The sequence below is a fragment of the Nicotiana attenuata genome, chromosome 12 (genome assembly GCF_001879085.1).
Source record: "Nicotiana attenuata strain UT chromosome 12, NIATTr2, whole genome shotgun sequence".
Taxonomy (NCBI): Eukaryota; Viridiplantae; Streptophyta; class Magnoliopsida; order Solanales; family Solanaceae; genus Nicotiana; species Nicotiana attenuata.
Genome location: NC_032000.1, coordinates 13,741,973 through 13,750,585, shown reverse-complemented (window position 1 = coordinate 13,750,585; position 8,613 = coordinate 13,741,973). Strand labels below are relative to the sequence as shown.

General features: G+C 46.7%; 1 pseudogene; it reads left to right on the top strand.

Annotated features, from left to right (window-relative positions):
- Positions 4,802-8,068, top strand: LOC109236167 (annotated as a pseudogene).

Sequence of the window (8,613 nt, the reverse complement as noted above, 5' to 3'; positions counted from 1 at the left end):
AAGAGTTCATTGTTCAATCCCGAGACGCACCATTTCTCACACTCATTGGTCTGAGGGGAACTTATCCCTATGTCCCTCTCCAAGTCATGAGGCAGGCATGAAGAAAGCAAGTCATACCAAGGGTCGACAAGACGAGTCACTTCAGGGCAGACTTCCAGGACGATGATAGCCCTCACAAGTGCCAAGCTCAGCACATGTGGCACTGCAAAATCATCTTGGGGAAAGATTCTATTGAGCCAAACAGATATCATGCCGGTTACACCCCATACTATCCAGGTTGGCTGGAAGAGGATCATGCCGGGTTAGGACAGGCCGGGTCTGTTCGAGGTCACAGGGTCATCGACGAGAGGGCTGAAATACAAGTTAAATACAACCAGCTGCGCAAGAGGATCAAGGAGTGCGAGACTGAACATCAGGAAATTTAGAAGCAAATCAAAAGTTGATCGAGGAATGGAAGGATACGGCTGTCAGCGCCAACAAGCGTCTAGGGCATTTGGAGCGGGGGTTGGTAGAGCTGGAAGGGAAATTCATCCGGAGGATCGAGAATTGCCAAAATGCTGAGGGAAATGAAGGAGGACATTTGGCTAGGGCTTATCTACTGCTGGGGCTGTGTGAGCTGGTGAAGCTGTTCGATAGAGCTAAAGATGCCGAATCTGGGGAAGGTCCTTCTGGGGCCAAATAGTTATGAGTCTTTTCCTTTTTACTTTAAAATGTAATAAGGCCAATGGCCATTAGTGACATTTTTACCTTATGCAATTTTAGTGTCGTTTTGAGATTCGTCTTATTTTTATCAATAAAATGAGGCATTTAGCATTATAAGTTCTCCAAATTAACTTGTCGCTAGGCCAACCGCGGGCACAACGAGGCACCCAATTTAGGACACGATTTATGTTTTTATACTATGTGTTTAAATATTGCAATATTTTTCTCAGAATCCGTACTAACTTGTTACCTTTTTGTTCTTACTTTTATTTTTTTATTTCCCCTCCCCAAAAGGCTAGTTCGTGCACTCTGGCATCGTCATCCTACTCCACAAGATCTAAGGGCCCTCCACCTCCTCCTCCTCCAAGTTCTATCAAAAACAAGAACAAAGCAAAAAATGGAAGACTTCAGCAACATCAGAAAGGAGAACTCAGCTGAAAGGGTAGAGGTTCCTCAGGGTATTCAGGTGTCCAAAGAAAGTGCCGCCCAGCTCGAACAGAAGCTACTAAAATTCCAAGAAGAACTAGACCAGGTCCGGAACTTGGCAAGCTTGTCATTCTCCCTCACTACTCCAGACGTCAACTTTCCCAATGCTCAACACCTTATACCTCCACAGAACATCCCGAAGCCGCAGAAACAACCCACTCATACTCAACATTGCCACTCTTCGAACAACACTCCATTACTCATCCCTAAACCGCTAAGCACCATAAATGATCCTCCCCACAACACTCCCATCTATGTGGAAACCCTACCACAATACACTCAGCCTATTACAAACACACCGGAGTCTAACGACAAAGACTCCCTCATCAAGAACCTAGCCACCGAGCTCAAGAAATTGACTAGCCGAGTCCAGGGTGTTGAAGGAAACAACGGTATTAAAGGGATGAATTATAAGGATCTTTGTATTCAGCCAGACGTCGAACTTCCCGAGGGGCACAAACCTCCCAAGTTTGAAATGTTTAATGGCATAGGAGATCCCAGGGTCCATTTGAGGACATACTGCGATAAGCTGGTTTCTGAGTCGGAAGAGATGAAAAGATTCGCATGAAGCTCTTTATGAGAAGTTTTAAAGGTGACGCTCTATCTTGGTACATTAGCCAAGACCCCAAGAAGTGGACAAGCTGGGTAGGAATGGCATCCGATTTCATGGACAGGTTCAAATTCAATACAGAAAATGCACCAGATGTCTTCTATATCCAGAATCTGAAAAAAGAAAACTACTGAGACATTGCGTGAGTATGCTACTCGATGGAGATCCGAGGCTGCTAAGGTCAGGCCGGCCTTGGAAGAAGAACAAATGAACAGGTTTTTCGTCCGAGCTCAGGATCCACAGTATTATGAGAGGTTGATGCTGATCGAAGGCCAGAAATTCTCCGACATCATCAAACTAGGAGAAAGGATTGAGGAAGGCATTAAAAGCGGTATGGTCACTAATTTCGAGGCACTGCAGGCTACCAACAAAGCCCTACAATCTGGTGACACGTCCAAGAAAAAGGATGTGAGTGCCGTGATGGTTGCACAGAGAACGAAATCCCCAATAAAATACCAAGCCTGCCCGATACCTCCTCTCACATATCAACCTATCCCTAATTACCAAGCACCTCCGCCTTCCTACCAAGCTCCACCACCTACTTACCAATCATCTCCGCCTCCCACATATCAACCTACCTCACCAAGATATTCCCAACCCGCACCCGTCTACCAAGCCTATAATGCTCAGCCCTCTCACTATCAATCACCTCCCACCCGCCAAAACTTCCCTAGACCACGTCCTAACTTCGACCGTAGACCCCCCAAGCAATACACCGCCATCGCCGAACCAATCGACCAGCTATATGAAAGACTCAAAGCAGCCGGTTACGTCACCCCAGTCCCTGCCATAACTCCAGAAAATCCTTCCCAATGGGTCAATCCGAACAAAACCTGTGCATACCATTCCGGCATGAAAGGGCATACCATTGATGAGTGCCGATCTCTGAAGGATAAAATTCAAGCTTTAATTGACAACAAGATCATCGTGGCAAAGGAGCCTGCTCCTAATGTTCGCAACAATCCCTTGCCTGATCATAAGGGTGGAGGTGTGCATATGATCGAGGTAGAAGATGATTGGGACCCCAAAGGGTCGATTGGATTAATTGCCGAAGGTGACGAGCCCAAGAAATCAACGGTCACAGTAAATCCGATTGTAGTCCAGATCCAGCCCTCTGGGGATGCTGAAGTAAACATGTCCGTGCCTCTCGAGTTTGAAACACCGTCATCCACAAAGACCGCAGAGCCAATTGAGGTGGAGTTTGGGTCTCCAAAGGCACCTGCACCATTTGAAGTTGCTGTATTACCTCCCAAAACAAGGGTGCCCATTCCTGTAGCAATGTCAGCCATAACGCCATTCCATACACAGGCCATTCCTTGGGATTACACCGCCGAGGCAAGAAGGAAGGGGAAAACTAGGTCTGGAGAAGCAATTGCAGCACAGGGTATGACCAGAACCGGCAGGATTTATACTCCGGAGCACTTAGTTGAATCAAATAAGCAGGCCTCTGGACGGCCTATTGAAACTGGGCCCGATGATCTCTGGCGGAAGATACAGGCGAAAGAATACTCAGTTGTTGATCAATTAAATAAAACACCAGCGCAGATCTCCATTCTAGCTCTACTGCAGAGCTCCGAGACACATAAGAATGCCCTGATGAAGATACTGAGCGAGGCGTATGTACCCAGTAACATAACTGGAGGAGAGATGGCAAACATGGTCGGGCAGATATTGGAGAGTCATAAGATCACTTTCCACGAGGATGAGTTGCCCCCTGAAGGTTTAGGCCACAACAAAGCGTTGCACATCACTGTGCAATGCGAAGACTATTTCATCACCAGGACTTTGATTGATGGAGGGTCCAGCCTCAACATTTGTCCATTGGTGACCCTCAGAACATTGGGGAAGAGTCTACATGAAATCAAGGATGGGGCTATCAACGTCAAAGCTTTTGATGGTTCCCAAAGGTCCACTATTGGGGAGATCAGTTTATGTCTGCAAATGGGACCAACTTGGTTCGATGTTGATTTTCAAGTAATAGACATCCCAGCATCATACAACTTATTACTGGGACGACCTTGGATCCACGCCGCTGGAGCTGTAGCATCAACCCTGCACCAGGCAGTGAAATTCGAGTGGAATCACCAAGAGGTGATTATTCATGGTGACGGGAGTAACCCCATATACAGTCGCCAAACCATCCCAGCGATTGAAGGAAGAAGGAAGCTAGGAGGAGAAACCTACCACCAGATTGAGCGAGTCAACGCCGTGGACAAAGATAAGTGGTGGGATAACAAGATAGAAAGTATACTGAATTGGAGCGGGTATGAACCTGGCAAAGGGCTCGGCAAGAACCTCCAAGGAATCACCAAGCCTATCAAACTGAAGAAACATGGCACCACTTTCGGGTTAGGGTATGGATATACTTGGCAAGAATTCAGGAACTGGTCGCCACCATGGCGCGGCCCTTACTACCCGCTGGAGCACCCAATACCCCGCCTGGAGCAAACTTTCCAGCCAGCAGACATCATATATGGGTCAGAGGAAGATGAAACATTGGCAGCAATGAAGAACCTGTTCTTGGAAGATGACAATATGGACTGTCATGTCATTCTCGAGGAGGAAGGGGAGGAAGGCCCTTCCATACAAGCTGTGAGCCGAGGAGCGCGCCTCAACAATTGGTCCATCAGAACCACCAAGGCCCGGAAAGCTTCGGGGTAGCAAGGCTGAACAAAGCACTATGCATTATCTTTTACTTTTTTGCTAGTTGATTTCCCTTCAGTATTATCTTTAAAATTTTGAAAAGAGCTCCGATGTTCAAAACGATTTTGGAATTTATCAAAGTATTTCAGTTTCTTATAAGTCTCGCTCTTATTATTTTTCTCTATCATTTATTTTATTTTACACAGCATTACTATTACTTATCTTGATGAACCGACGAGTGTGACATGCGACGAGGTAACGCAACAAACGGATATAGACTCAGAAGAGGATGAGATACCAGAAGAGATCGTTAAAGAGGTCGAGGACTTTGAGAATAGACCTAAGTCTAACCTGGACGAAACTGAGGTCGTCAACCTGGGGAATACAGAGAATGTCAAGGAAACGCGCATCAGTGTTCACCTGTCACCGTCAGAAAAGGAAGAGTACACGGAGTTCTTAAAAGAATATGAGGACATATTTGCCTGGTCGTATGATGATATGACCGGTCTCAGTACATCTATTGTAGCTCACAAACTGCCAACAGATCCAACATGTCCGCCGGTAAAGCAGAAACTCAGAAAGTTCAAGCCAGATATGAGTTTGAAAATCAAGGAAGAAGTTACCAAACAAGTCAAAGCCAAGGTCCTCAGGGTAGTGGAGTACCCAACATGGTTAGCCAACATTGTGCCAGTGCCAAAGAAGGACGGGAAGGTCAGAGTCTGTGTCGACTACCGGGACCTCAACCGGGCCAGTCCGAAAGACGACTTCCCCTTACCGAACATACACATCCTGATCGACAACTGCGCCAAGCACGAGCTGCAGTCATTCGTCGATTGTTTTGCCGGATATCATCAGATATGGATGGACGAAGAAGACGCGGAGAAAACGGCTTTCATCACGCCGTGGGGAATGTATTGTTACAAGATGATGCCGTTTGGATTGAAGAATGCTGGGGCCATCTATATGAGGGCCATGACTACTATTTTCCCTGACATGATACACAAAGAGATCGAGGTGTATGTAGACGATGTCATCATCAAATCCAAGAGAGCCATTAATCACATAGAAGATCTGAGGAAGTTCTTCAACAGACTGAGAAGGTACAACTTGAAACTGAATCCCGCCAAATGTGCATTCGGGGTTCCCGCCGGAAAACTGCTTGGGTTCATCGTAAGTCGCCGAGGAATAGAACTGGATCCGTCAAAGGTTAAAGCCATTCAGGAATTGCCGCCGCCAAAGAACAAGAAAGAGGTTATGAGTTTCTTGGGGAGACTCAACTACATCAGCCGGTTCATAGCCCAGTCCACTGTCATTTGTGAACCAATCTTTAAGATGTTGAAAAAGGACGCCGCCACTAAATGGACTAATGATTGTCAAAAGGCCTTCGACAGAATCAAGGAATACCTGTCAACGCCGCCAGTCCTGGTTCCGCCCGAACCGGGTAGACCGCTATTGCTCTACCTTGCAGTACTGGATGGGGCATTCGGCTGTGTTTTGGGACAACATGATGAAACAGGGAGAAAGGAGCAAGCCATCTACTATCTCAGCAAGAAGTTCACCCCGTATGAGGCCCGGTATTCCCTGCTAGAGCGCACGTGTTGTGCTCTGACTTGGGTAGCTTAGAAGTTGAGGCATTATTTCTGTGCCTATACCACTTATCTCATATCAAGGATGGATCCGCTAAAGTACATCTTTCAGAAGCCCATGCCCATGGGCAAGCTAGCCAAATGGCAAATCCTGCTGAGTGAATTCGATATTGTCTACGTGACCCAGAAAGCGATCAAAGGGCAAGCACTGGCCGATCATCTTGCCGAAAACCCCGTGGGTGGAGAATACGAGCCTCTAAAGACGTATTTTCCTGACGAGGAGGTCTCTTTCATAGGAGAAGACATTGCAGAATCCTATGATGGCTGGAGAATGTTCTTCGACGGAGCAGCAAACTTTAAAGGAGTTGGCATAGGAGCAGTTCTAGTATCAGAAACAGGTCAGCATTATCCGGTGTCCGCCAAACTCAGGTTCCCGTGCACCAACAACATGGCCGAGTACGAAGCCTGCATCTTGGGGCTCAAGCTGGCCATTGACATGAACGTTCAGGAGTTACTAGTGATCGGGGATTCCGACTTGCTCATACATCAGGTTCGAGAAGAGTGGGCAACCAAGAACTCCAAGATACTCCCATACTTGCATCACGTACAGGAGTTGAGGAAGAGGTTTACAAAGACAGAATTCCGGCATGTCCCCAGAGTCCAGAATGAGTTCGCCGATGCATTGGCCACTCTATCATCCATGATTCAGCATCCAGATAAGAACTTCATTGATCCTATCCCGGTAAAAATCCAGGATCAACCAGCTTACTGTGCTCATGTCGAGGAAGAAGCAGATGGAAAACCATGGTTTCATGACATTAAGAAGTATCTGTCAACAGGAGAGTATCCAGAACTCGCAAACACTACTCAAAAGCGCACACTGCGGAGGCTATCCAATCACTTCTTTCACAGCGGAGGAATCCTGTATAGGAGGACTCCCGATTTGGGATTACTAAGATGTGTCGAAGCAAAGGAAGCATCCAGGTTGTTGGAAGAAGTTCATGCAGGGACCTGTGGTCCGCATATGAATGGTTTTGTCTTAGCCAAGAAAATACTCCGAGCTGGTTATTTCTGGATGACTATGGAGACAGACTGCATCCAGTATGTTCGGAAATGTCATCGTTGCCAAATCCATGCAGACATGATAAAGGTGCCTCCTAACGAGCTCAATGCAACAAGCTCACCATGGCCGTTCGCCGCTTGGGGAATGGATGTCATCGGACCTATCGAGCCTGCCGCATCAAACGGGCACAGGTTCATTCTAGTGGCAATTGATTACTTCACCAAATGGGTTGAAGCAGCATCGTATAAGGCAGTGACCAAGAAGGTCGTGGCAGACTTTGTCCGCGATCGTATCATTTGCCGATTCGGCGTCCCAGAGTCAATCATCACTGATAATGGTTCCAATCTCAACAGCGACCTGATGAAAGCAATGTGTGAAACCTTCAAGATCAAGCACAAGAATTCTACAGCCTACAGACCTCAGATGAATGGAGCTGTAGAAGCAGCCAATAAGAACATCAAGAAGATACTAAGGAAAATGATAGAAAAACACAAGCAGTGGCACGAAAAGCTATCATTTGCTCTATTGGGATACCGTACCACAGTCCGCACATCAACTGGGGCAACTCCTTATATGCTGGTTTACGGTACCGAGGCAGTCATCCCAGCCGAAGTAGAGATTCCCTCCCTGAGGATTATACAGGAAGCGGAACTTGAAGATGCAGAATGGGTAAAAAGTCGCTATGAGCAGTTAGCCCTCATAGACGGGAAAAGACTGAACGCAGTTTGTCATGGTCAATTGTATCAGAACAGGATGTCCAGAGCCTTCAACAAAAGGGTCAGACCGAGACAATTCACGCCAGGACAGCTAGTACTGAAGAAAATTTTTCCGCATCAGGATGAAGCCAAAGGAAAGTTCTCTCCTAACTGGCAAGGCCCGTACATGGTTCATCGGGTCCTAACAGGAGGGGCCCTCATACTCGCAGAGATGGATGGAGAAGTCTGGCCAAAGCCAATTAATTCAGATGCAGTCAAACGCTATTATGTGTAATCATTATGATTTCTGTATGATGTAATTTGAACTACGCCTGACCTGATTCCCGTTTAAGAGGGGATACGTAGGCAGCCCTATGGGTTCGGTCACAATTCAATAAAATTTTCATTTCCCCCGACATTGGAAACTGGGGCAGAATTTTGAGGAGGACCCTCAAAATTCCGAAGTTGATCTTCAGCCATTCACCAACGCGCAGCCGTCAGAAGCACCAGCCCAGTAAACTGGGGCAGAATTTTGAGGAGGACCCTCAAAATTCCGGAGCAAGAGAGGTTGCAATGTCTTGAACCGCGTCGCAGTCGTCGGTTCATCTAAAAAGAAAACTATTATTTTCAATTATGTATTTACGTTACATTATTTTACTAAATCATGCATGACTATTATCCGAATTGTTGTGTTTAGCAACGCTACCCCAATGATACACAACGTCAAGCAGGACGAGCAAAGGCCACGGAAGACGAACTAACCTTCCCCCTTTTACAAAACTCACGATTTTTCTTTGGATGCAGGCACTCAATACGCAAAGTCATTAG